The sequence below is a fragment of the Rattus norvegicus genome, chromosome 11 (genome assembly GCF_021556685.1).
Source record: "Rattus norvegicus strain SHRSP/BbbUtx chromosome 11, alternate assembly SHRSP_T2T, whole genome shotgun sequence".
NCBI lineage: Eukaryota > Metazoa > Chordata > Mammalia > Rodentia > Muridae > Rattus > Rattus norvegicus.
The window spans coordinates 45,049,725-45,064,169 of NC_141544.1; the positions used below are offsets into that span (position 1 = coordinate 45,049,725).

The following is a 14,445-nucleotide window of genomic DNA, read 5'->3' on the forward strand; positions in this document are numbered from 1 at the left end:
CATCGTGAAGATGTCATCCAGAGTAAGATCCCTCATGTACTGCATTCGCCATTAGGACTCACTACCTAGTTAAGGCTGACCTGAGCTCTGGGTCTTCCTGCCCCTACCCACTGCCCGCAAGTGCTGAGATTAGAAACATAAGCTACTATTCCTGCTTTATGGGATACTAGGGATCAACCCAGGGCTTCTTCATCCATGCTGGGAAGCTCTCTACTGATTGAACGACATGCTCTCAGTCCTTCATAATCTTTGAAAGAAAGATTAGACACACAGGCAAGCCTATCTTTTGTCTTCTCTTCACGAGCCTGCTGCTGTGCTCACCACTCTCAGGATCAGGTTCTAGGAGGTGCTCAGTGATGAGTTGTCTTGGCTGAAGTCTCCCTTTGCTATGTTTAAGCTCTGGCATGTAAAAGGACTGGTGCTCTGGGCAAGGCTTGCATTACTACAGAAATGCTTTTAGGGCTTCCTCCACACCAGCCTCCCCAAGTTTGGCTCTCTGCCTCCTGATGTGGGATAGAGGGTGCATTGAAACTCCCGGGGGCTGGGCATGTGCTTTCTTTTTTTTTTTTTGTTCATTATTTCGGAGCTGGGGACCGAACCCAGGGCCTTGCACTTCCTAGGTAAGCGCTCTACCACTGAGCTAAATCCCCAGCCCCGAGCATGTGCTTTCTTAATGCCAGGAACTGTACTCTGTATACCAGGTCTCCTGTTTCCTAGTTGGTGACTTCAGAACAGGCTGTCTGCCTTGTCAAGGTCTGGCCCATGCCTCTGGGCACCTAAATGCCATCCATGGTGCTGGGGCCTTGGGTTCTGTTTTCAGTTTGGAGCCCATCCATCTTGAGGCAGCAGAGTTTGAGTGGCATAGACTGCAAAGGGAGTTGTTTACTTGGTGGGGATCATTATCCGAATGCTTAGAATTCCTGCAGCGGTCTTGACACCGGACTGGATGCAAAACCCACACCAGAACCAGAAATGGAAAGAAGCAAGTCCTTGTTGACATCTGAGACCCACTTATTCAGCCGTCCCAAAGCTCCCACCAGGGGCTGTATTACATAGAGGAATACTTTACCTACGGGTGCTGCTGCCTCTGTGGTTCAAGCACCCCAGTGCAAAGAGTAGTTATACTGGAGGAAAAAATACCCAGGTCCCCAGCTCCACCACAGTTCAAACCATGGATGCTTTAAATTGCCCAGAGCTGGGGCTCTTTTGTAAATCATTCCCAAATTTGTGATGATTAGTATCGATTGTCACCTTGACAAGATCGCCAATCACTTGAAAGCCAATCCTCTGAGCACACCCACGAGGAGGTTTCTAGAAAGGATTATTTGAGGTGGACAGAGACACCTTGACTGTGGGTTGTACTGTTTCAGGGTCTGAAGGACCAGGATGCATCAGTAAGAAGGAGAAAGCGCTGAGCACTTCCTGCTTTGTGACTATAGATGCCATGTGGCCAGCCACCCCATGTCATGGCCACCATGACCTCTCTCTACCATGACGGGCTGTACCTGGTCCGTGTTTGCCAACTCTTCTGTGGTAACAAAGGGAAAAGTAACTTAAACAGAGCAGAACATTTCTGTTTATTTCCCCTCTACACACCCTACCTGGTCCTCTCGGCTCTTCCTCTTCCTTCTGAAAGACGCAACAATGGTCTTGAATGGGTTCCGGTTCAGCTCCCTGTTTGAGAGCAACTTCCTACTGCGCATGCGCCAGCGTGCGTGCGTGCGTGCGTGCGTGCGTGCGTGCGTGCGTGCATGCGTGCGAGCGAGAGAGAAAAAGGGAGCTCACTGATGTGGGTCAGAGCCCTATGGGGAGGATTCATTTCTGTGAGGATGCACAAATAAAGAGTCCTAGTTGGGGGACGGTTTGCCAGCAGAAAGCTCTATGCTCACTGGGAAGAGCGCATGACTGGGGCGAAAAAGGAGACTTGCAGGTAAAGACTCGAGGCTAGCCACTTTGAGGACACTCATTGACAACACCTCCTGTCTGGGGACTTGAGGCTACCAGGAATTCTGTTCCGGGGTCTGATGAGAAACTCGGAGATGACGGGCTTGGGGATGCTTAGTTAGCCCCTTGGGGTTTTTCCTTTCCTTGCTTCTGCTCCATAATTCTTGGTGTTGGCCTCATCCTCTGGCTGGTTTCATGCGGAAGATCAACTTGAGAAACAGCATGCTGGGAATGGGGGCAATGTTGCTACAGTCTCTGAGGAGAGAAGCCAGTCCCATGGCTCCAGGCACCCCTGCATGTAGCATTTAGTTGTGTCTTATGGGACGACCCGGGTCTTGGTTTTACCCTGTGGGAATGAAGGACAATCAGTTCTCTCTAGTCCCGCCCCCAGGCCCTGCCATACCTCAGTGCACGGGGTAGGATGGATATGTGACCAAAATGGGGAATCTTTGAGGGAGGGTGTCTTAGGGTTTTGCTGCTGTGAACAGAGACCACGACCAAGGCAAGTTTTATAAAGGACAACGTTTAATTGGGACTGGCTTACAGGTTCAGAGGTTCAGTCCAATATTATCAAGGTGGTAACATGGCAGCATCCAGGCAGGCATGGTGCAGGAGGAGCTGAGAGTTCTACATCTTCATCTGAAGACTGCTAGTGGAAGACTGACTTCTAGGAGGCTAGGACAAGGCTAGCCCAAGCCCACTGTGACACATCTTCTCCAACAAGGCCACACCTCCAAATAGTGCCACTCCCTGGGCTAAGCATATTCAATTCATCACAGAGGGTAATGAAATAGGGGCGTCAAGTCCTTCTCTGATGCTGTGGTAAAATTCCTGGCCAAAGCAACTTAAGAGAGATAGGGTTTATTCTGGTCATAGTCCCAGGTTCCAGTCTATCACTGTGGGGAAGTCAGGGAGTTGTAGACAGGAGGCAACCGTTTACATTACATGCATAGTCACCAGAGCCAATAGTCATCCTTAGAACTTCTGCACTGGTCTTGGGTCTCTTCAGCCCCTCAAGGAAGCAGAGCATGGATGCCTGCTAGCTAGTAATCCGCTCACTTTCTCCCTCACACAACCCACGGTGCCCCTGCTGAGGAGGCTTCCCATCTCCAGTGAGTGGGTTTTCCCACCAGCATTAATGGACTCATGGTAACCCCCTCTATGGACAGGCGGGTGGAGCAACCTAATCTAGAAAACACCACCCCAGGACCCCTCCCTCAGTGATCCTATGGTGTCAGGCCACCAACTAAGCTGTTACAGATGACCCCCAAAATCAAGAGTCCCATCTATAAATACAGTTTGTGGGGTTTAACTATGTGGTAGGCATTGGTCTAAAACATCCACAGTACCTTTGCCCTGACTAACAGTGAAGCTGTTACTGCCTTACTTACACCGGAGTAGACTGCACTTAGCTGTTGGTTTTCAATGCCGACACTTTCCCCACCACACTGTGGTAGCACAGTGTGCAGCAGGGTAGCCAAGGGTGCAGTTTCCCAGGAGATGGGCTTCTGCCAAGCACGGCGAGGATCCACCTTCCAGAGAGACCGAGATCTCTGCAGACTCAGTCTTTCCTCTGGATGGTCCTTGTAATGGGCCGTGGAAATCTCACTGCTAGCTGAGCTGGGTCTGTTTCTAATAGGTGTGAGCTTGCCAGAGACCAGGCAGGATTTCACGAGAGGACCAGGTCAGATGCAAACCTTTAGAGAGTCCTATGTGTTTCTCGTCCCTGTTCCAGCCGTTTGGGACCATCGAAAGTGATGCCCTGGAGGCTTGGCATGCAATTAAAAGTGAAGAAATTCTTAATCAGATCATGCCACTCCGAGTGAATTGGGATGGAATGAAGAAATTATGTAGAACTGCCCACAGTGGAAATTCACCAGGCCAAAGTGGAGAACCAAATACTCCCAGGTTGTTTTTGAAATAGATACTGTAAAGTCCTAAGATTGTTTCCAAATATTTTTAAAAATTTTTCCATTAACTAGAGTTGCTTTAGGAGATAATACACACACACACACACACACACCCTTGCACATATACATGCACACACAGGCACACATGCAAACTGTGTGTGCATGGGAAACCCACAGCAGAGTCTGTACCCCAAGTATCTCTTCAAACTGGCTGAGACTTGTAAATCCCCTCCATGCTCCTTTGAGACCGCTCTCATTAAAAACAAAACAAAACAAAAAACCCCAGAAGTTTGTTTACCTTTCCCTGCTCAAGAATGTCATAACAAGATTTCCACTCATTATCAAAATATTCTTTTGCCACTAATTTTTCTTCTTGGTTAAAATAAACCAGGGCTGGCATCATCTCTGGGACCATTCTTCTGTAAGCAAGGGAACATTTCCTTAGCGGATTTGAAGACTCCTTCCATGAGGAATTTCCCGTGCAAGTTCTCTGTTTGTTAACTCTATTTGGCACAGTTACCCCAAGGGTCAGGATCAGCCTCCGCTAATTCATCCTTCAAAACAAGGCTCCAATATTTCATGCTAGCCCATGCAGGGTATCTAGCTGGATATATCTGGTCACGTGATGTGGATTCTGGGGATGGCTGCTGTGTGACCTTGTGCCGTGGCCACCTGACTTCTTTGGACCTCAGTTTCTCTAGTTATCATGTGCTTTCCCTTGGATTTGATGCTCTTAAAGCCTTTTCTCAACACCCAGTTGGAGAAGTTGAATTCTCTAATAATGTCTGATTGAGAAGAAAAAGGGGTTCTTAGAAAGAAATATCTATAGCTTTGGGATTCAGGAATAGGCCACAAGGGATCTTTGAGTGAGGTATTTTCGTTTCAAAGGCAGTACACAGGAAAAGCGGTTCAGAAGGCAACCCCTCCCCGGCTGGCTTCTTATCTAGATATAAGCCCGAGAATGCTCCTGCATGCTCAACACATACTCTGCCCCAGGAATAGAGGAAGGACTGTGTGTACTTGGGAGATGGCCCTAGCAGTACAGGGCTTTGCCATGCAAACACAAGGACCTGAGATTCCTAGAGGCCATGCTAAAAACAAATATTCAGGTGCGGTGGTTCACTCTGGCAATCCCAGTGCTGGGGCTCTCCCGGGCTAGTCAGCCAGCCTACTCGGAGAGTTCTAGGATTGTGAGAGACACTACCTAAAGAAGCCAGTTGTGAGACTGGAGAGCTGACTCAGTGGTTGGGTCTCCTAGATGGCACTGGCTGCTCCTTTAGAACAGGCTCAGTTCCCAGAACCCATGCTGGGTGGCTCACAACTGCTTCAACTCCAGTTCCAGGGGATCTGATGCCCTCTTCTGGACTCCTTGGACACCAGTCACAGCACATATACATATGTGTAGACATGCACATGTATACATAAAATAAAAATAAGTAACTATTAAAGAGAAGACACCACAGGGGCTGGAGGGTGGCTGCTCCTGAAGGGGACCAAGCTCAGTCCCCAGTACCCACCTCACAACCATCTGGAACTGAGTCCACTGGATCCAATGCTCTCTTTGGCCTCCGGGGGCACCGGGCACACATTCAGTGCACATACACACACACACACACACACACACACACAAAATTAAAATAGATAATTCCTTTTTGTATTTAACTTTTTGGATCCTTTGTGAAATTCACATCATGTCCCAATCCCACCCATCTCCCTGGCCCTGTGCACCTACCTTCCACTCTTGAAAAGAAAAAAGAAAGGTTCTCCCACAAAAGAAAAAAAAATCTCGTCACGGAAGCTGTAGTGTGACAGTGTATCACACAGCACACCCTTTTGTCCACACGTCTTTGCTTGCCAATGTTCATTGCAGTGAGTCATTGGTTTGAGGCCTCTGACGACAGCTGTACCATCAATACTGGATCCTCACGGACACTCCTCTCGGATGCCCCAGAGTTTCCCTGTGGAGACGCTGCAGGGTGGGATGCTGTAGGACTGGGCCCTTGATGCACTCCAGCAGTCCCTAGATGGGGTAGATGTTGGGATGGGCCGGGGCCATCTCATAAGGGGTCTGCCTGCCCGGGCCTTCTGACCAAAATGTATAATTCTTAAAATACAAACAAACAGTTGTATGGATCCTAAGGCATGATGGCCAGGACTTACCTCTGGTGGCATGCACATTCGTGCATACTCCTGAGAGCTTGCACACGTGCATGCACTGGTATGTGCATGTGCGAGCACACACCACATACACAGAGAGAAAGAGAGGGAGGGAGGGAAGGAGGGAGGGAGGGAGGGAAGGAGGGAGGGAGGGAGGAAGAGAGAGAGAGAGAGAGAGAGAGAGAGAGAGAGAGAGAGAGAGCGCAGGTGGTGCAGAATGCTCCTCCTCCACTGTCTGTAAGTAGAAGAGACGGCAGGAGACTCACCAGCACTTCAGTCCTTGCATCTGTGGAACACTGAAGGTCAGTGGTTGCTGTTCCGTAAGATCTCCAGTCTAGAGAAGTGGGGAAGGAGCAGGGTGGGATGAAATCTGATTGAGCAAGGGGAGAAGTAAAGACCGCATATGGTAGGGACTCATTTTACAGCAAATCGGACAAAGTATGGTCCTCATGGTCGCTGTGGAACAGCGCATGCGTAGCCTGCTTCAAGGGTCCCGGGTGCTGGTCTGTCAAGGGCTTCTTCCTCTACAGAGGATACAGGAAACAGAAGGAGGGGACCCTGTTGGTTAATGCCTTTCAAGAACCCTTCCAAGATTCTCAAAGACGTAGCGCCCCCTCTCTGCATGGAGCACCAACGGAGACGACAGCCACCTTCGAGGATGACTTGCGCAGAACCCTGACACGGTTCAAGGGTCTGTGAAGGAATAGGAGAGGCGGCTACAGCCTCCCTGCACAGAGCATGTAGAAACAGGAAGAGAGGAGAGAGCTCTCAACCAGCACCCCGTGGGATCTAAGGTGGTTCCCCACGGGACCAGCAATTCTCACAAGATCCCAGAGTCTAACGACATGGGAAGCCGCTGCCCCTAAGTCAATGGCTTTGAAAGATAAAATGGTGTGGGTGCCATACTCAGCATCCATCCGTCTTCGCTTCCATTCAGGTCAGGAGACAGCTGCTCAGATAGCACAAAGACGGCATAGTACTTCCTCCTTAAATCTAAAATTCACTTCAAAGACTTTTCTCTATTTTGAGAATATGTCATCTCCAATTTTAGCATTAAGATGTCCTTTCTTTTATGTAATTATGGAAACAGGTGGTAGATTGAAAAACTTTTTTTTTTTTTAAATTTGAGAATAGCTACCGCTTTTTGCTGGTCCAGTTTTGCTAATTTTCTTCTCATCACTTGTCTTTCTTTCAAATGTGGAGGGTTGAGAAGTGTGCAGTTCCCAGCATCTGTCAGAGCTCAGTGCGGGCCCTCATCTCACTTCTGGCTGACAGACAAGGTGTAGAAAGAGATGCGGCCACTTCTGAGTTGTGTCCTTGCAGGAAAGTATCCAGTTCCCTGCCTGGTTCCCTCTTCTGGAAGGCTGGTAGACATGGTGTTTTAGACTGTTGAAAAGTGTTCACTACCCAGTGCAGAAGTCTGGGGTCCCCCAAGTCAGCACATCACCACAGCCCAGGGCGGTTTCGTATCATGGGAGAGAAGCCACCCATTGCAGAGAAAACAAACCAGCCTTTCCACGATGCTTACGGTAATGGCAACAGAGGGATTACCCAAGAGCAGTCAAGGGAAAAAGACCTTAAACAGACCCCAACTTAGTTGATTTGGGAAGACCCGCCCCAATTGTGGGCAGAGTAGCAGACATTGTAATCATGGAAAAGGGGGAGCCTCTTTCCCATCTGACAAAGAGAAGAAAGGAAGCTGGGAGGAGAGTGTGAAGGAGCCAAAGGGAGAGAGTATTGGGGAGTATCTGAGGGGTCAACGGGGCATAATACAGAGAGGTACAGACATGGCCGTTCTGTTTACAACGGAGGCAGTTAGAGACTTCCTTGGCTCTGTTTCTTCAGTAGTGGTGGAGTGAGTGCAGTGGGCACGGTGAGGAGTAAACAGGATATATGGCATGAGTGCCTTCTAGAAGGGGCCTTGAAAGAAGGAGAAGCTGGTGGTGGAGAGGTTACCTCTCTCCCTCCCCTCCCCTTCTCTCCACTCTTCAGACTGCAGTCGCACAGTTAAAGAAGCGGGTGTCCAGTATTTGGGGAAGACTGGACCACCGAGTGTGAAGTAGGATATGGTGGAAGGCAAAGCTGGTGATAAGAACTAGTATTGTAGGATTATGGGATTGAGAGAGGCTAGGGCAGGAGATGGCTGCTTAGACAGGTGTGGGGGGTTGGGGGACAGGGGACGGGAGTGGGGTGGGGTGGAATGTCACTTGGGCTTTAGAGATAGAGGGGCCCTTGAGCTTGACCAGGTCCAGGTATGAACGCAGGACTGGGGGGCGGGGCAAAGGGAGAGGATGGAAGACATCGCTAGAGATGAGGTCCAAGGAACCTGGAGGCTGAGAACTGACCTGGGCCACCAGCAAGGATTCAGAAGCAGGATGAGAATGGAAGTCGGGGAAGTGGGAGCCATTTGCCAACGGGTTTGCTGGGTGAGGACAAGTGTCAAGAAAAGTGCAGATATGTGCTAGAAGCAGCCTAAGGACCTGGACTGCCTCTGTGCTCTCAAGTAGGCGGTCTGACAGAGCTCGGTGGTATCTAGATCGCACTAAAGCTCTGAGAGCTTTAAAAGACACAACCTCCTCCCTGCCCAGGGTCCAGAGCACCAGAGTAAGAATCTCCATTTCAGAGGCAACAGAAGCAGGCTCCCTGGGTCAGCCTGGGGCACTGCAGTGGCCTTAGGTCATGTTGAGTGAATGAATACATCGAGATCCTGCTCAGGCTACTAAAATCTATCTGTTTTAGGGTGCAAAGCTGCCTCCATGGAAACTCCCCAAGCTGTGTAGAGTCTTTAACACTCTGCGGCCATCTTGAAACGTTTAGTGCTTGGTGACAATCAACCCTGCATAATTTACACTAAGTATTACAAACAATAAATTAACACTATTAATTAATTACACTAACTATAAATTATACAATTAGCATCAACAATAAATTAATGACATTAATTATAATTAGCTGTGGTGAGTGGGTGGGTCCTCCTAACAGGTATGGAGGCTTTCCTGTTTTGTTTTTGTCCTTAATTTCCTCAGCACTGGCAACAGCTCAGTGAGTAAAATGCCCACTGTGCAATCAAGAGGACTTGAGTTCAGATCCTCAGAACCCATGAAAAAAGCTAGGTGCCTTAGTGTGTGTGTGTGTGTGTTTGTAATCCTAACACTGGGGCAGACACAGGAGGATCCTTTGAACTTGCTGGGCAGTTGGCCTAACTTAATTGATAAGCTTCTGGTTCACTGAGGCATCCTGTGACGACGACGACTATTTTGGTATGTGGGGATTAATGAAGGATGCATCTAGTATTAATCTCCACATGCGTATATGTACACATATCTATGTGAACATTTCTAAACAACACAAACACCACACAATTTCTAAAGAACACAAACGCCCTCCCTCAGGAGATCGCAATATAGCAAGAGTCATAGCATAGCTGGAGGGGATTCTCAAAGAAATAGTGGAGGCTGAGAAGTCTGCTGTAGAGTTTCCCAACAACGCAGAGAGGGTTTAGAGAGCAAGAGGGAGCTGCAGAAGAGGAGTGCCTGGCTGAGTGGAAGGGTATGCCGGGGAGAGGGACGATGGCCGTAGAAATACGCACTCCTGGTTTGCACACGGCTGTTTGGAGAGAAGTGTTGGGCCTAACAGAATTCTGCCATAGTCTGAAATACACGCTCAGTGATGGGGAGTAGAGACAGGAACCTTGGGTCTAGGGGTGGCGAGGGTGCATGAGTACAAAGATGAGCTACAAAATGGTTGCTAGGAGAGCCGGAAGTACGTAAGAGTAGGGTCACGTGTGGACAATTCGAATGCATTCTGATGCTGTGAGGCTGTGTGTTTGTGCAGCTGTGTGTCTTCGCATCTGTTCGTCTGTGCAGCTGTGTGTCAGCTGTGTGTCTGTGCAGCTGTGCGTTGAGAGAGCGGAGAGACATTTTGCCTAGAGGGCTAGAGTTCTGAACCAGGATCACAGGGATAGACCGCAAAGCCGTGCCAGCTTCAGGTTCAGGGTGCTCAGAAGGCCTTGGAAAGCTTAGGAATCCATAAGGCACTCGGCATGAAAATCTTGTTTTCCTCTCACAGTCCCAGAGGAAGTCAGCAGTGCAATGTAAACCGAGACAGGGCTCTGGGAAAAGGCAGCTCCCTGGAGAAGCGAGCCACAGTCACAGGCGCCCAGAGGGCAGCTGATCCCCCACAGCGCAGACGCAGAGGGGCCACTGATCCAAGCGATGTCCGCTGTTTTTCTAAGCCAGGATAGATAAGAGGTGATGAAATCGGGTTGGGGATTTGGCACAGTGGAAGAGCGCTTGCCTAGTAAGCGAAAGGCCCTGGGTTCGGTCCCCAGCTCCGAAAAAAAGAAAAGAAAAAAAAAAAAAAAAGAGGTGATGAAATCATCTGTCCACTTAATCCCTTTAGTACAAATATTTATCCTCAAAACCAAGCCAGTCGGGGCCTTGAAATGTAGTTGTTGTTTTGTTTTGTTTCATGGTTCCTTCCATCATCTCTCCCTTCCGGTCAGAGGAGGTTGGAGGACATTTTAGCTCAGCTCAGTGAAGGAGGGAGGAACATAGATTGTGTCTTTTCACTCCCTCAGCCAGTGTTTACTTACACCAGCACATTACACTGTCACCTTCAAGGCATCCGAAGTCCCTCCTTTGTTCTTCTCCGGTATCTGTTTCCCGACTCTAAGGGTCTGTACTATTGCCAGTGACACCTGTAATTGTTGAGACTGTCCAGGAATCTTGTCAGCAGAAAAGGCCCAAAGTCTGTAGACAGAAGCTGACTACAAAGGCGGGAGCCACTGATGCAGGCACAGAGGCGTCCACAGTGTCTCAAGGTGACCCGGGTCTCATTAGACTACTAAACCTTACAGGCATCTGTGCAGGTTTGACACGCTAAGGAGATAAGCAAGGCATGAGGGTAGATGTAGAACCACCTGTATCCAATAGAACATGCACAGGAAACCACGTGATATGCAAATTAGCCAGAGGCTGGCCTACGTAGATGACCCCCATGTGACTTAAAACCCACCTTTTTTTGGTACACTCTTTGCCAATTGAGCTTTTTAACTTTTTCTCTTGGGCTGGTGAGATGGCTCAGTGCATAAAAGGGCTTGCCGCCAAGCCTGGTGACATGGGTTTGATCCCTGAACCTCAAGTGGTGGAAGAATAGAGTTGACTCTAACAAATTTTCTTCGGACCCTGGCACATACCATAGAGCATCTGCACACACATGCTTCTATACACATGCACGCATGCATGCACAAACGGACACACAATTAAATGTAAAAAAAAATTCTGCAAAACTTAAGTGGAAAAAAATCTTAAAATGTTTTCTTTGTTGTGGGCCACTTCCTCTTTGAAAGAGTGTTTTTAATCAATTTTCTTATTTTCTTGCTCTGAAGCATGTCTCTGTCTAATTCCTTATTCCAGGACCAAAGAACCTGCTACCACTTTGGAGGTGGCCATCAAACCTCAATATCTACCAACAGCAGTTGGGAGCCAGGCCAGGAGATAAGATTTATATTTCTAATCTCTTTGCAGCCAACTGTGGGCGTGGGCTAGGACTCACCATTACGGAGTCCATCTTTAGGAGATTCCACTCACTGTGTCATGAGGCCAACTTAGAAACTAGTCCTCACCAGATGCAAATTTTCATATATCATGGCACCCTGGAAAGTCACATGGTGCCCATCCTGACCGGGACTAATCACTTCAGAGGAGCCTGGAGTGCTTTCCTCCTCTCTCTCCTGACAGGAGCGCCTGCCTCAGCAGCCATTATTTACGGTCCGTTCCCGTTCCCGTTCCCGTTCCCGTTCCCTGTGGGGATGGAAGACTCTAGGCCTGGACAGAGGGAGGGGCTGCCCCCGACCTCACTGCTGTACAGATGCCAGGGGTTCAGGCCTCAGCATCCCGGATATTGCAGAGCCAGGAGACATGGGTTTGTAGGCGTTTGTCCTGTAGTGGTAGCCATGGTACAGTGGTCCTTGGCATGGAGCACGTCCAGCCGTTGGCTCCGCCCAGCACCCGAGCTGCCTGCATTGCTAGTCACACTCGCCTATGCCTTTTCTTGCCCTCTCCGTGGCCTTCTTTTCAGCCCTCTTCACTCACGGTCATCATACTTGTTATTTCTGGTTCATCATGATCTCCTTGCTCATTCAAGCTATGCGGTTCCATTCCCAAGGGGGTCCATTAGTTCTCCCAGGAGTAAGGGATTCCCTCGGGGGGAAAAAAAATCACCATCTGTACCCTTGTAGTCTAAAAATATCCAGAGCTATTCTGGGCTCTGGCATTGGTTGGCCTTGCTCCGCCTCGCTAGACTTCATTACAAGGCCCTGGCATTGGTTCACCTTTCATTTCATTGCTGATCTTCACTCACAGTGACTTTGTAGTGAGTAACTTGCCAAAGAACTTCTCATGATATCCTGGCAGATTCTTGCTACGTGTGTGGACTCGGGCTGATTGACGTAGCCTCGTAGTTTCTTCTGGATTGAACGGCCATTGCTGATTTGTGATTGGTGACTGCTGAGTGGAGTGGACTGTCACTGCTGATTCGTGTTGTTTTGCAAGTGACTGGACTGCAGACAGTTAAGATTGGAATTGCCTCCAAAGAACTATTTCTAAACAGGTCCATAACCCCTGTTCCCCGTTAACCTTTCTTCTCCACTACCTCTGGTGTGTAATGGGCTAGAAGGGAGATTGAAGTGTTTAAGAACGCTTATTAAAGAGTTCAAAACCTTTTGAAAAATCAAAGCCTACAGAAATGGTAGAAGGTGCCTAATGCTCAGGCCTTCTGACCTCTGCTAAGACAGGGAGATACGCAAGGGAGGCTCAGAGGGGACGCCTATTGTGATGGTTTGTAGATTCTTGGCCAAGGGAGTGGCACTATATTTCGAGGTGTGGCTTTGTTGGAGTGGGGGTGTCACTGTGGGCACGGGCTTTAAGACCCTCATCCTAGCTGCCTGGAAGCCAGTCTTCTCCCAGTGGCCTTCAGATGAAGATGTAGAATTCTCAGCTTTTGTTCTATGTCTGCCTGGATGCTGCCATGCTCCTGCCTTGATGATACTGGACTGAACCTCTGAACCTGTAAGCCAGCTCCAATTAAACGTTGTCCTTTTAAGACTTGCCTTGGTCATGATGTCTGTTCACAGCAGTAAAACCCTAACTAAGACAGCTGTGAAGTTTAGGTGACCTATTGGTGTCCAAATCCCATCTCCCAAAGAGAATACAGTGGGCCACAGAGCACAGAAGAAGAAACATCCTCGGGTTGGGGATTTAGCTCAGTGGTAGAGCGCTTGCCTAGCAAGCTCAAGGCCCTGGGTTCGGTCCTCAACTCTGGAAAAAAAAAAATAGAAATGCAAAAAAAACCAAGAAGAAACATCCTCTCCCTTTCTCTCTGAAGCCTTATGCTGGCTCCACGTGCTTCCGTTTACCCCATGTTTCCAGAAGGAACCAGAAGGAGTGGGCACAGGAGGGGGGTTAAAAATTAACTTTTAGGGGGCTGGGGATTTAGCTCAGTGGTAGAGCGCTTACCTAGGAAGCGCAAGGTCCTGGGTTCGGTCCCCAGCTCCGAAAAAAAATTAACTTTTAATTCTCTTGACAATTTTTTTTACATGAATTGTCTGTTTGTGTCATTTCCACACCTCCCTCTGCCCCAACTCTCCTCATGTCCCCCGACTCCTCAAATTCATAACCTCTTCTTTAATTATTAAGTCTGTCTATCCTCTATCGCCTATCTACTATCACCTAGCAACTATTGTTGCTAATTCATAAATGGTGTTTGCAAGTGGATTGAACTACACTGCTGATTTGTGTAAACTAAACTGCTGATATCCTGACAACACAGATTGAATTCACTCCAACAACAACAACAGCAACAACAACAGCAACAGCACCCTATTTTTAAACAGATCCACATCCTTCTTTGGTTTATTAACCTTTCCTTTCTGTTACCTTTGGTGGGTGGCGGGCTAAAAGGGAGGTTAAAGCATTTAAGTCAGATTAAAAAAAAAAAAAAGCTTACAGAGAACCCATTTAGGTTTATCAGGAACTTTCAGGCCTTAATAAAGATTTATGTTGGGGTTGGGGATTTAGCTCAGTGGTAGGTGGCAAGGCCCTGGGTTTGGTCCCCAGCTCTGAAAAAAAGAAAAACAAATAAAGATTTATGTTAATATGTGTGAGTGTGTGTGTGTGTGTGTGTGTGTGTGTGTGTGTGTGTGTGTGTGTTGGTGTCCATGAAGGCCAGAAGATGGTGTTGGATTTCCGAGAGCTGGGGTTACGAGCAGCTGTGAGACATCTGATAAGAGCGCTGAGAACTCAACTTGGTCCTTTGAAGGAGCAGCAAGTGTTCTCTAGCACTTGGAGCCTTCTCTCCAGTCCCAGTTAGCTTTTGCTCATACATGGAAGGGCCTGTACTTCATCCAGACCGCTTGCTGCATTGTTGAGAAGAA

At 48.5% G+C, this 14,445-nt stretch overlaps 1 long non-coding RNA gene across 2 annotated transcripts; it reads right to left on the bottom strand.

The window, feature by feature from the left end:
- Positions 1 to 2,448: 2,448 nt before the first annotated feature.
- LOC148002534 (uncharacterized) lies at positions 2,449 to 6,506 on the bottom strand. 2 transcript variants are annotated; one of them, XR_015633316.1, is made up of 3 exons: positions 6,278 to 6,506; positions 5,587 to 5,874; positions 2,449 to 3,713 (listed from the first exon to the last, which is right to left on the bottom strand). It is a non-coding gene; the product is annotated as an uncharacterized LOC148002534 (long non-coding RNA). The 2 variants fall into 2 exon arrangements; XR_015633315.1 differs by having other exon boundaries at positions 2,456 to 4,639; positions 6,278 to 6,481.
- Between the last annotated feature and the right edge of the window lie 7,939 nt (positions 6,507 to 14,445).